Raw genomic sequence first — 13,356 nt, 5'->3', positions numbered from 1 at the left:
TACATTAGGAATGGTAAAGAAGATTGATGGTGTTCGTAGCTCAGGTTGTTGATTCAGATGTTCAGGTGTTCGCCGAGCTTGGCTTTTGGACTTCAAAACGAGGCCTCGACCGGTGATGAAACGTTTGCGGTCCAAATGCCAAGCTCGGCGAACACCCGAACATCTGACATAATACACGTTGAGTGGGCTGCAGCTCTGAACTGGAGTCCCGCTACTGCGGTCCTGTTGCTGTACCGTGCCTTTTGACCTCCTGACCTGAAGATGGCGCTGTTCAGCCGTTCACTCTGCCAAGGCAGAGCGCCGCCTCATTCTTTTTAAGCAAACAGAATTCAGACTATTCGCAAATACACGGAAAGACTGAATATTACGAGGAGCATAAAAAAACAGACATTCTGTATACGCCGCAGTGGTTTTGAAAACATGCAAACATCTGGCTCCAACACACCAGAAAATTCTGTTTCTAAGACTCTTGTATCGGCATGACTGTCCCGAAGGGGTAAATGTACCCATGTTCCCGAACGCTGTTTCAGCTTGACGGAAAGTGCAGCTGCTTGCTGTTAAATCCTTTTTAGACGGTTTAATCAAAGTCTCATGCGTCAATGTATGCTGTTGTTGGTTCGTCCAGAAATAGTAGGTAGCTGGAACGAGTAGTGGTTGAGTAAGTAGCGCATGGAGTGTGTCCGACCCATTTAAACTCGTGTAACCGGACAGTGTGTGCAGTGTGTGTCGTCGCGTGGTCGCGCCACGCTGTGTGTCGGTTTACCGTATCTGTGATCTCGTGCCTTATTCCAGTTGTGCCGTTTCTCCGTTTTTTTTTTTTCCAAGTGCCTCTGTGGTTGTGACGCTGAACCCCGAACACCGTCCTGACCCCACACGTCCTCGCCTTGTTTCCGTACCTCAGCACTTCACACATGAGCCCAAGTGAGCCGGCTGCTGCCGCGGCCCCTGCTTGCAATAGTTGACTCGCCGTTTCACACACAGCTTTGATTCTCCCAGCCGTAAAACTGACCTCTTCGAGGTCAGAGTAGATGTCCAGCCCGGGGTGCTTGGGTGTCTGCTCCCATGCTGGGCTTATGACTCTAATCGCAGAACAAACAGCCTGCGGTGCGGCTTCATGATCCTGGTGCAGAACATCTGGATTCACCCTGAACTCAGCTTGCTGGCCCTCCCAAGCTCTAAAGCGAGGACTGCAGTGAATGTGTTGCCACTGCCGTCTTCAGCATAGCCCTGCAGACACCCCGCCCCCCCTTCCCTACCGTCCTGTGTCCTCGCTGTGAAATGATCCCGTGCTCTGAGTGCACCTTCTCATCTCTTTGTACGGTTTAATTCCAAAGCTAATAAAAACGTGAAGCAGAGCACCTCTGTGGTACTGTCCTGGCCATGGTCATTCCCCGCAAGCCGCGGTAGCCTTCCAGTACATGATAGAGACGCTCCAAATGCCAGCGCTGCTGCCCTTTTCCGCACTTGGCATCACTGTTCCCCTTGGGAGCCACAGGAGTGTACAATCATGTCATAAATCAGAACTGAGCTGTGTGTGTGTGTGTGATGTACAGTAGGTCATATGGCAGAAAGTAACAAACTAACTGTGTTTTAGAATCATGCATCTGCATATAAGTGTCTCGTTCTGCTGATGTAACGGACACGTTGGACTTCCGGTGAGATGTACTTCGCTTTGGAGAAAAGTGCCTTATACATGAATAAATGTAAATGTAAAGTGAAAACAACTGCTTGTACACACACCAAACCCTATCTGTGCTCACTCTCACACTCACACTCACTCACTCACACACACGCACACACACACACACACACACACTGTCTGAACCGCTTGTCCCATACAGGGTCGCGGTGAGCCGGCGCCTAACCCAGCAGTGCAGGGCGTAAGGCTGGAGGGGGAGGGGACACTCCCAGGACAGGACGCCAGTCTGTTGAAAGGCACCCCAGCGAAAGTCAAACCCAGGACCCACCAGAAAGCAGGACCTGGTCTAACCCGCTGTGCCACCGCGCCCCCCCATCTGTGCTGCTTTGATCTAAAAAAAAAAGTTACCCAACCGTATAAGTGTTAAATCACGGTAAGTACCTTAACACTGCAGGTCATTTTGGAGAAAAAAAGCATCAGGTCCATGGATAAATGTGAATGTAAATTATATAGATAATGAAACACCAAAACCAGAGTGTTGCCAAAACAAACCTTTTTCATGCCATGCAAAGCTCCTGAAAAGAGTTTGAAGAAGGGGAGATGCTCTAAAATGCTACGCTTTCCCAGGGAACACAGAACAGTACCCACACCCCCCCATGCAATGTCTCTCCTTCAGTGGAAGGTTCATCAAATTAATTTCCTGCTGCAAAAAGGATTTTGCTTTTGCACTTATCACTAAAACTCATTCATTACCTCATAGTCCACATTAGCCAAGACTTCGCCAAAACCAAAAAATAAAACACACAGCTGTCATTTGCAGTGTTTACTTCTGTTAGGGATCTTGCCTGGGCATCACTGCAGCAAACAGACAGCTCTGGCCTAATAACATCATTTTCTGCTATTTTAATGCATCCATCCATCCATCCATCCCCACCCTTAAAGAGGTTGTCACATTCTCACCCCAATGGTAGGCTACATACCTTGTTCAGAGTATGTTGTACTGTGGTCATGGACACCTGAGAGGTAAAGACATAGTGAAAGCCCAAAACACAGAGACCAGCCTGTACTGGGAAATATCACAGAAACAGGCACCACCTGAAACCACCTCTCCCATGGAGCCAGAGCCTAACCCAGCAACACAGGGCATAAGGCTAGAGGGGGAGGGGACACACCCAGGACAGGACACCAGTCCATCACAAGGCACCCCAAGCAGGACATGAACCGCAGACCCCCAAGAGAGGAGGACCCAGCGAAACCCACTGGGCCACTGCTCCACTCCGCCAGCGCTGTGGTGTGCACAGCAGCCAGAGGTCAGTTGGGAGCGAGGGTTAGGGCTGGAGGTAGGGTTAAGGCTGGAGCCTGGGCTATGGCTGGAGACAGGGTTAAGGCTGGAGCTAGGGTTAGGGTTCGGGCAAGGGCAAGTGCTGGAGCCCGGCTAAGGGTTTCAGCTTTTTGCGGGGCCGACGCTATGGTGTGCGCAGCAGGCAGAGTTCAACTGGGAACTAGGGTTAGGGCTGGAGATAGGGTCAAGGCTAGAGCCTGGGCTTTGACTGGAGGTAGGGTTAAGCTGGAGCTGGGGTTGGGGTTCGGGCAAGGGCAAATGCTGGAGGCCGGCTGAGGGTTTCAGCTTTTTGCGGGGCCTGCGCTGTGGTGTGCGCAGCAGCCAGAGTTCAGCTGGGAGCAAGGGTTTGGGCTGGAGGTAGGGTCAAGGCTTGTGCCTGGGCTATGGCTGGAGGTAGGGTTAAGGCTGGAACTAGGGTTAGGGTTCGGGCAAGGGCAAGTGCAGGAGCCCGGCTGAGAGTTTCAGCTTTTTGCAGGGCCGGCGCTGTGGTGTGCGCAGCAGCCAGAGTTCAGCTGGGAACTAGGGTTCGGGCTGGAGATAGGGTCAAGGCTGGAGCCTGAGCTATGGCTGGAGGTAGGGTTAAGGCTGGAACTAGGGTTAGGGTTCGGGCAAGGGCAAGTGCTTGAGCCCGGCTGAGGGTTTCAGCGTTTTGCGGGACTGGCGCTGTGGAATGCGCAGCAGCCAGAGTTCAGTTGGGAATTAGTGTAATGGCTGGAGATAGGGTCAAGGCTGGAGCCTGGGCTATGGCTGGAGGTAGGGTTAAGGCTGGAGCTAGGGTTAGGGTTCGGGCAAGGGCAAGTGTTGGAGCCCGGCTGAGGGTTTCAGCTTTTTGCGGGGCCAGCGCTGTGATGAGCGCAGCAGCCAGAGTTCAGTTTGGGAGTTAGTGTAAAGGCTCGAGATAGAGTCCAGGCTAGAGCCTGGGCTATGACTGGAGGTAGGGTTAAGGCTGGAACTAGGGTTAGGGTTCGGGCAAGGGCAAGTGCTGGAGCCCGGAAAAGGGTTTCAGCTTTTTGCGGGGCCGGCGCTGTGGTGTGCGCAGCAGCCAGAGTTCAGTTGGGAACTAGGGTTCGGGCTGGAGGTTGTGTCAAGGCTGGAGCCTGGGCTTTGACTGGAGGTAGGGTTAAGGCTGGAACTAGGGTTAGGGTTCGGGCAAGGGCAAGTGTTGGAGCCCGGCTGAGGGTTTCAGCTTTTTGTGGGGCCTGCGCTGTGGTGTGAGCAGCAGCCAGAGTTCATCTGAGAGTTAATGTAACGGCTGGAGATAGGGTCAAGGCTGGAGTGTGGGCTATGGCTGGAGGTAGGGTTAAGGCTGGAATGAGGGTTATGCTCCATTTAAGTTGCTACGTACGGTGCTGTGTATTATAAATGTACTGCAAAGTATACACGTTTAAGTCCTTAAATAAAAGGTGAACTTTTATTAAGAAATCCATTCACAGCTTCCCGGGTGCATGGTGCCTCAGCGGGCTTGGCCAGGTCCGATCAGTACGAGTTTCAAGGCGGTCGGGTTTCAAAGCAGGCGAGCGCAGAGGCTCCATTTAAGTTGCTACGTACGGTGCTGTGTATTATAAATGTACTGCAAAGTATACACGTTTAAGTTCTTAAATAAAAGGTGAACTTTCATTAAGAAATCCATTCACAGCGCGCCGGGTGCGTGTTGCCTCAGCAAGCGTGGCCAGCTCCGATGAGTACGAGTTTCAAGGCGGTCGAGTTTCAAAGCAGGCGAGCGCAGAGGCTCCATTTAAGTTGCTACGTACGGTGCTGTGTATTATAAATGTACTGCAAAGTATACACGTTTAAGTCCTTAAATAAAAGGTGAACTTTTATTAAGAAATCCAAGCACGCCGGGTGCGTGGTGCCTCAGCAAGCGTGGCCAGCTCCGATCAGTACGAGTTTCAAGACGGTCGGGTTTCAAAGCAGGCGAGCGCAGAGGCTCCATTTAAGTTGCCATTTACTGTGCTGTGTATTATAAATGTACTGCAAAGTATACACGTTTAAGTTCTTAAATAAAAGGTGAACTTTCATTAAGAAATCCATTCACAGCGCGCCGGGTGCGTGGTGCCTCAGGGGGCGTGGCCAGGTCCGATCAGTACGAGTTTCAAGACGGTCGGGTTTCAAAGCAGGCGAGCGCAGAGGCTCCATTTAAGGTGCTACGTACGGTGCTGTGTATTATAAATGTACTGCAAAGTATACACGTTTAAGTCCTTAAATAAAAGGTGAACTTTTATTAACAAATCCAAGCACGCCGGGTGCGTGGTGCCTAAGCAAGCGTGGCCAGCTCCGATTAGTACGAGTTTCAAGACGGTCGGGTTTCAAAGCAGGCGAGCGCAGAGGCTCCATTTAAGTTGCTACGTACGGTGCTGTGTATTATAAATGTACTGCAAAGTATACACGTTTAAGTCCTTAAATAAAAGGTGAACTTTTATTAAGAAATCCAAGCACGCCGGGTGCGTGGTGCCTCAGGGGGCGTGGCCAGCTCCGATGAGTACGAGTTTCAAGACGGTCGGGTTTCAAAGCAGGCGAGCGCAGAGGCTCCATTTAAGGTGCCATTTACGGTGCTGTGTATTATAAATGTACTGCAAAGTATACACGTTTAAGTCCTTAAATAAAAGGTGAACTTTTATTAAGAAATCCAAGCACGCCAGGTGCGTGGTGCCTCAGCAAGCGTGGCCAGGTCCGATCAATACGAGTTTCAAGACGGTCGGGTTTCAAAGCAGGCGAGCGCAGAGGCTCCATTTAAGTTGCCATTTACGGTGCTGTGTATTATAAATGTACTGCAAAGTATACACGTTTAAGTCCTTAAATAAAAGGTGAACTTTTATTAAGAAATCCAAGCACGCCGGGTGCGTGGTGCCTCAGCAAGCGTGGCCAGGTCCGATGAGTACGAGTTTCAAGACGGTCGGGTTTCAAAGCAGGCGAGCGCAGAGGCTCCATTTAAGTTGCCATTTACGGTGCTGTGTATTATAAATGTACTGCAAAGTATACACGTTTAAGTCCTTAAATAAAAGGTGAACTTTTATTAAGAAATCCAAGCACGCCGGGTGCGTGGTGCCTCAGCAAGCGTGGCCAGCTCCGATCAGTACGAGTTTCAAGACGGTCGGGTTTCAAAGCAGGCGAGCGCAGAGGCTCCATTTAAGTTGCCATTTACGGTGCTGTGTATTATAAATGTACTGCAAAGTATACACGTTTAAGTCCTTAAATAAAAGGTGAACTTTTATTAAGAAATCCAAGCACGCGGGTGCGTGGTGCCTCAGCAAGCGTGGCCAGGTCCGATCAGTACGAGTTTCAAGACGGTCGGGTTTCAAAGCAGGCGAGCGCAGAGGCTCCATTTAAGTTGCCATTTACGGTGCTGTGTATTATAAATGTACTGCAAAGTATACACGTTTAAGTCCTTAAATAAAAGGTGAACTTTTATTAAGAAATCCAAGCACGCCGGGTGCGTGGTGCCTCAGCAAGCGTGGCCAGCTCCGATGAGTACGAGTTTCAAGACGGTCGGGTTTCAAAGCAGGCGAGCGCAGAGGCTCCATTTAAGTTGCCATTTACGGTGCTGTGTATTATAAATGTACTGCAAAGTATACACGTTTAAGTCCTTAAATAAAAGGTGAACTTTTATTAAGAAATCCAAGCACGCCGGGTGCGTGGTGCCTCAGGGGGCGTGGCCAGCTCCGATCAGTACGAGTTTCAAGACGGTCGGGTTTCAAAGCAGGCGAGCGCAGAGGCTCCATTTAAGGTGCTACGTACGGTGCTGTGTATTATAAATGTACTGCAAAGTATACACGTTTAAGTCCTTAAATAAAAGGTGAACTTTTATTAAGAAATCCAAGCACGCCGGGTGCGTGGTGCCTCAGCAAGCGTGGCCAGCTCCGATCAGTACGAGTTTCAAGACGGTCGGGTTTCAAAGCAGGCGAGCGCAGAGGCTCCATTTAAGTTGCCATTTACGGTGCTGTGTATTATAAATGTACTGCAAAGTATACACGTTTAAGTCCTTAAATAAAAGGTGAACTTTTATTAAGAAATCCAAGCACGCCGGGTGCGTGGTGCCTCAGCAAGCGTGGCCAGGTCCGATCAGTACGAGTTTCAAGACGGTCGGGTTTCAAAGCAGGCGAGCGCAGAGGCTCCATTTAAGGTGCTACGTACGGTGCTGTGTATTATAAATGTACTGCAAAGTATACACGTTTAAGTCCTTAAATAAAAGGTGAACTTTTATTAAGAAATCCAAGCACGCCGGGTGCGTGGTGCCTCAGCAGGCGTGGCCAGCTCCGATCAGTACGAGTTTCAAGACGGTCGGGTTTCAAAGCAGGCGAGCGCAGAGGCTCCATTTAAGGTGCCATTTACGGTGCTGTGTATTATAAATGTACTGCAAAGTATACACGTTTAAGTCCTTAAATAAAAGGTGAACTTTTATTAAGAAATCCAAGCACGCCGGGTGCGTGGTGCCTCAGCAAGCGTGGCCAGCTCCGATCAGTACGAGTTTCAAGACGGTCGGGTTTCAAAGCAGGCGAGCGCAGAGGCTCCATTTAAGTTGCCATTTACGGTGCTGTGTATTATAAATGTACTGCAAAGTATACACGTTTAAGTCCTTAAATAAAAGGTGAACTTTTATTAAGAAATCCAAGCACGCCGGGTGCGTGGTGCCTCAGCAAGCGTGGCCAGCTCCGATCAGTACGAGTTTCAAGACGGTCGGGTTTCAAAGCAGGCGAGCGCAGAGGCTCCATTTAAGTTGCCATTTACGGTGCTGTGTATTATAAATGTACTGCAAAGTATACACGTTTAAGTCCTTAAATAAAAGGTGAACTTTTATTAAGAAATCCAAGCACGCCGGGTGCGTGGTGCCTCAGGCAGCGTGGCCAGCTCCGATCAGTACGAGTTTCAAGACGGTCGGGTTTCAAAGCAGGCGAGCGCAGAGGCTCCATTTAAGGTGCTACGTACGGTGCTGTGTATTATAAATGTACTGCAAAGTATACACGTTTAAGTCCTTAAATAAAAGGTGAACTTTTATTAAGAAATCCAAGCACGCCGGGTGCGTGGTGCCTCAGCAAGCGTGGCCAGCTCCGATCAGTACGAGTTTCAAGACGGTCGGGTTTCAAAGCAGGCGAGCGCAGAGGCTCCATTTAAGTTGCTACTTACGGTGCTGTGTATTATAAATGTACTGCAAAGTATACACGTTTAAGTCCTTAAATAAAAGGTGAACTTTTATTAAGAAATCCAAGCACGCCGGGTGCGTGGTGCCTCAGCAAGCGTGGCCAGCTCCGATCAGTACGAGTTTCAAGACGGTCGGGTTTCAAAGCAGGCGAGCGCAGAGGCTCCATTTAAGTTGCCATTTACGGTGCTGTGTATTATAAATGTACTGCAAAGTATACACGTTTAAGTCCTTAAATAAAAGGTGAACTTTTATTAAGAAATCCAAGCACGCCGGGTGCGTGGTGCCTCAGCAAGCGTGGCCAGGCTCCGATCAGTACGAGTTTCAAGACGGTCGGGTTTCAAAGCAGGCGAGCGCAGAGGCTCCATTTAAGTTGCCATTTACGGTGCTGTGTATTATAAATGTACTGCAAAGTATACACGTTTAAGTCCTTAAATAAAAGGTGAACTTTTATTAAGAAATCCAAGCACGCCGGGTGCGTGGTGCCTCAGCAAGCGTGGCCAGGTCCGATCAGTACGAGTTTCAAGACGGTCGGGTTTCAAAGCAGGCGAGCGCAGAGGCTCCATTTAAGGTGCTACGTACGGTGCTGTGTATTATAAATGTACTGCAAAGTATACACGTTTAAGTCCTTAAATAAAAGGTGAACTTTTATTAAGAAATCCAAGCACGCCGGGTGCGTGGTGCCTCAGCAAGCGTGGCCAGCTCCGATCAGTACGAGTTTCAAGACGGTCGGGTTTCAAAGCAGGCGAGCGCAGAGGCTCCATTTAAGTTGCCATTTACTGTGCTGTGTATTATAAATGTACTGCAAAGTATACACGTTTAAGTTCTTAAATAAAAGGTGAACTTTCATTAAGAAATCCATTCACAGCGCGCCGGGTGCGTGTTGCCTCAGGGGGCGTGGCCAGCTCCGATCAGTACGAGTTTCAAGACGGTCGGGTTTCAAAGCAGGCGAGCGCAGAGGCTCCATTTAAGGTGCTACGTACGGTGCTGTGTATTATAAATGTACTGCAAAGTATACACGTTTAAGTCCTTAAATAAAAGGTGAACTTTTATTAAGAAATCCAAGCACGCCGGGTGCGTGGTGCCTCAGCAAGCGTGGCCAGCTCCGATCAGTACGAGTTTCAAGACGGTCGGGTTTCAAAGCAGGCGAGCGCAGAGGCTCCATTTAAGGTGCTACGTACGGTGCTGTGTATTATAAATGTACTGCAAAGTATACACGTTTAAGTCCTTAAATAAAAGGTGAACTTTCATTAAGAAATCCAAGCACGCCGGGTGCGTGGTGCCTCAGCAAGCGTGGCCAGCTCCGATCAGTACGAGTTTCAAGACGGTCGGGTTTCAAAGCAGGCGAGCGCAGAGGCTCCATTTAAGTTGCTACGTACGGTGCTGTGTATTATAAATGTACTGCAAAGTATACACGTTTAAGTCCTTAAATAAAAGGTGAACTTTTATTAAGAAATCCAAGCACGCCGGGTGCGTGGTGCCTCAGGGAGCGTGGCCAGCTCCGATCAGTACGAGTTTCAAGACGGTCGGGTTTCAAAGCAGGCGAGCGCAGAGGCTCCATTTAAGGTGCTACGTACGGTGCTGTGTATTATAAATGTACTGCAAAGTATACACGTTTAAGTCCTTAAATAAAAGGTGAACTTTTATTAAGAAATCCAAGCACGCCGGGTGCGTGGTGCCTCAGCAAGCGTGGCCAGCTCCGATCAGTACGAGTTTCAAGACGGTCGGGTTTCAAAGCAGGCGAGCGCAGAGGCTCCATTTAAGTTGCCATTTACGGTGCTGTGTATTATAAATGTACTGCAAAGTATACACGTTTAAGTCCTTAAATAAAAGGTGAACTTTCATTAAGAAATCCAAGCACGCCGGGTGCGTGTTGCCTCAGGGGGCGTGGCCAGGTCCGATCAGTACGAGTTTCAAGACGGTCGGGTTTCAAAGCAGGCGAGCGCAGAGGCTCCATTTAAGTTGCCATTTACGGTGCTGTGTATTATAAATGTACTGCAAAGTATACACGTTTAAGTCCTTAAATAAAAGGTGAACTTTTATTAAGAAATCCAAGCACGCCGGGTGCGTGGTGCCTCAGGGGCGTGGCCAGCTCCGATCAGTACGAGTTTCAAGACGGTCGGGTTTCAAAGCAGGCGAGCGCAGAGGCTCCATTTAAGGTGCTACGTACGGTGCTGTGTATTATAAATGTACTGCAAAGTATACACGTTTAAGTCCTTAAATAAAAGGTGAACTTTTATTAAGAAATCCAAGCACGCCGGGTGCGTGGTGCCTCAGCAAGCGTGGCCAGCTCCGATCAGTACGAGTTTCAAGACGGTCGGGTTTCAAAGCAGGCGAGCGCAGAGGCTCCATTTAAGTTGCCATTTACGGTGCTGTGTATTATAAATGTACTGCAAAGTATACACGTTTAAGTCCTTAAATAAAAGGTGAACTTTTATTAAGAAATCCAAGCACGCCGGGTGCGTGGTGCCTCAGCAAGCGTGGCCAGGTCCGATCAGTACGAGTTTCAAGACGGTCGGGTTTCAAAGCAGGCGAGCGCAGAGGCTCCATTTAAGGTGCTACGTACGGTGCTGTGTATTATAAATGTACTGCAAAGTATACACGTTTAAGTCCTTAAATAAAAGGTGAACTTTTATTAAGAAATCCAAGCACGCCGGGTGCGTGGTGCCTCAGCAAGCGTGGCCAGGTCCGATCAGTACGAGTTTCAAGACGGTCGGGTTTCAAAGCAGGCGAGCGCAGAGGCTCCATTTAAGGTGCTACGTACGGTGCTGTGTATTATAAATGTACTGCAAAGTATACACGTTTAAGTCCTTAAATAAAAGGTGAACTTTTATTAAGAAATCCAAGCACGCCGGGTGCGTGGTGCCTCAGGGGGCGTGGCCAGCTCCGATCAGTACGAGTTTCAAGACGGTCGGGTATTCAAAGCAGGCGAGCGCAGAGGCTCCATTTAAGTTGCCATTTACTGTGCTGTGTATTATAAATGTACTGCAAAGTATACACGTTTAAGTTCTTAAATAAAAGGTGAACTTTCATTAAGAAATCCATTCACAGCGCGCCGGGTGCGTGTTGCCTCAGGGGGCGTGGCCAGGTCCGATCAGTACGAGTTTCAAGACGGTCGGGTTTCAAAGCAGGCGAGCGCAGAGGCTCCATTTAAGGTGCTACGTACGGTGCTGTGTATTATAAATGTACTGCAAAGTATACACGTTTAAGTCCTTAAATAAAAGGTGAACTTTTATTAAGAAATCCAAGCACGCCGGGTGCGTGGTGCCTCAGGGGGCGTGGCCAGGTCCGATCAGTACGAGTTTCAAGACGGTCGGGTTTCAAAGCAGGCGAGCGCAGAGGCTCCATTTAAGGTGCTACGTACGGTGCTGTGTATTATAAATGTACTGCAAAGTATACACGTTTAAGTCCTTAAATAAAAGGTGAACTTTTATTAAGAAATCCAAGCACGCCGGGTGCGTGGTGCCTCAGGGGGCGTGGCCAGCTCCGATCAGTACGAGTTTCAAGACGGTCGGGTTTCAAAGCAGGCGAGCGCAGAGGCTCCATTTAAGTTGCTACGTACGGTGCTGTGTATTATAAATGTACTGCAAAGTATACACGTTTAAGTCCTTAAATAAAAGGTGAACTTTTATTAAGAAATCCAAGCACGCCGGGTGCGTGGTGCCTCAGCAAGCGTGGCCAGGTCCGATCAGTACGAGTTTCAAGACGGTCGGGTTTCAAAGCAGGCGAGCGCAGAGGCTCCATTTAAGGTGCTACGTACGGTGCTGTGTATTATAAATGTACTGCAAAGTATACACGTTTAAGTCCTTAAATAAAAGGTGAACTTTTATTAAGAAATCCAAGCACGCCGGGTGCGTGGTGCCTCAGGGGGCGTGGCCAGCTCCGATCAGTACGAGTTTCAAGACGGTCGGGTTTCAAAGCAGGCGAGCGCAGAGGCTCCATTTAAGGTGCCATTTACGGTGCTGTGTATTATAAATGTACTGCAAAGTATACACGTTTAAGTCCTTAAATAAAAGGTGAACTTTTATTAAGAAATCCAAGCACGCCGGGTGCGTGGTGCCTCAGCAAGCGTGGCCAGCTCCGATCAGTACGAGTTTCAAGACGGTCGGGTATCAAAGCAGGCGAGCGCAGAGGCTCCATTTAAGGTGCCATTTACGGTGCTGTGTATTATAAATGTACTGCAAAGTATACACGTTTAAGTCCTTAAATAAAAGGTGAACTTTTATTAAGAAATCCAAGCACGCCAGGTGCGTGGTGCCTCAGCAAGCGTGGCCAGGTCCGATGAGTACGAGTTTCAAGACGGTCGGGTTTCAAAGCAGGCGAGCGCAGAGGCTCCATTTAAGTTGCCATTTACGGTGCTGTGTATTATAAATGTACTGCAAAGTATACACGTTTAAGTCCTTAAATAAAAGGTGAACTTTTATTAAGAAATCCAAGCACGCCGGGTGCGTGGTGCCTCAGCAAGCGTGGCCAGGTCCGATCAGTACGAGTTTCAAGACGGTCGGGTTTCAAAGCAGGCGAGCGCAGAGGCTCCATTTAAGTTGCCATTTACGGTGCTGTGTATTATAAATGTACTGCAAAGTATACACGTTTAAGTTCTTAATAAAATGTGTGCAACTTTTCATTAAGAAATCCAAAGCCACGGGGAAGGGTTGTGCGTGGTGCCTCAGCAAGCGTGGCCCAGCTACGTCAGTTACGAGTTTCAAGAAGTCGGGTTTCAAAGCAGGCGCAGCGCAGAGGCCAATTTAAGTTGCATTTACGGTTCTGTGTATTATAACTGTAATGAAAAGGATACACGTTTAAGTCCGTAAATAAAAGGTCGTGAACTTTTATTAAGAAATCCAAGCAGTCGTGCGTGTTTGACTCAGCAAGCGTGGGGCAGCTTGCCGATCAGTAACAGCTTTCAAGACGGTGGGTTTCAAAAGCAGGCGAGCGCAGAGGCTCCATTATTAAGGTGGCTAAGTACGGTGCTGTTGTATTATAAATGTACTGCAAAGTCTAAACGTTTAAGTCCTTAAATAAAAGGTGAAACTTTTATTAATAAATCAAAGCACAGCCGGTGTCGTTGTGCTCAGGGGGCGTGGCCAGATCCGATCAGTACGAGTTTCAAGACTGTCGGGTATCAAAGCAGGATGTAGGCAGGAGGCTCATTTAAGTTGCCAAGTTACGGTGCTGTGATTATAAATGTACGCAAAGGTATACACGTTTTAAGTTCTTCAATAAAAGGTGATCAGTACGAGT

The sequence above is a fragment of the Scleropages formosus genome, chromosome 1 (assembly GCF_900964775.1).
Source record: "Scleropages formosus chromosome 1, fSclFor1.1, whole genome shotgun sequence".
NCBI lineage: Eukaryota > Metazoa > Chordata > Actinopteri > Osteoglossiformes > Osteoglossidae > Scleropages > Scleropages formosus.
The sequence above is the reverse complement of the archived record's forward strand: the minus strand, read 5'-3'. Positions refer to the sequence as shown.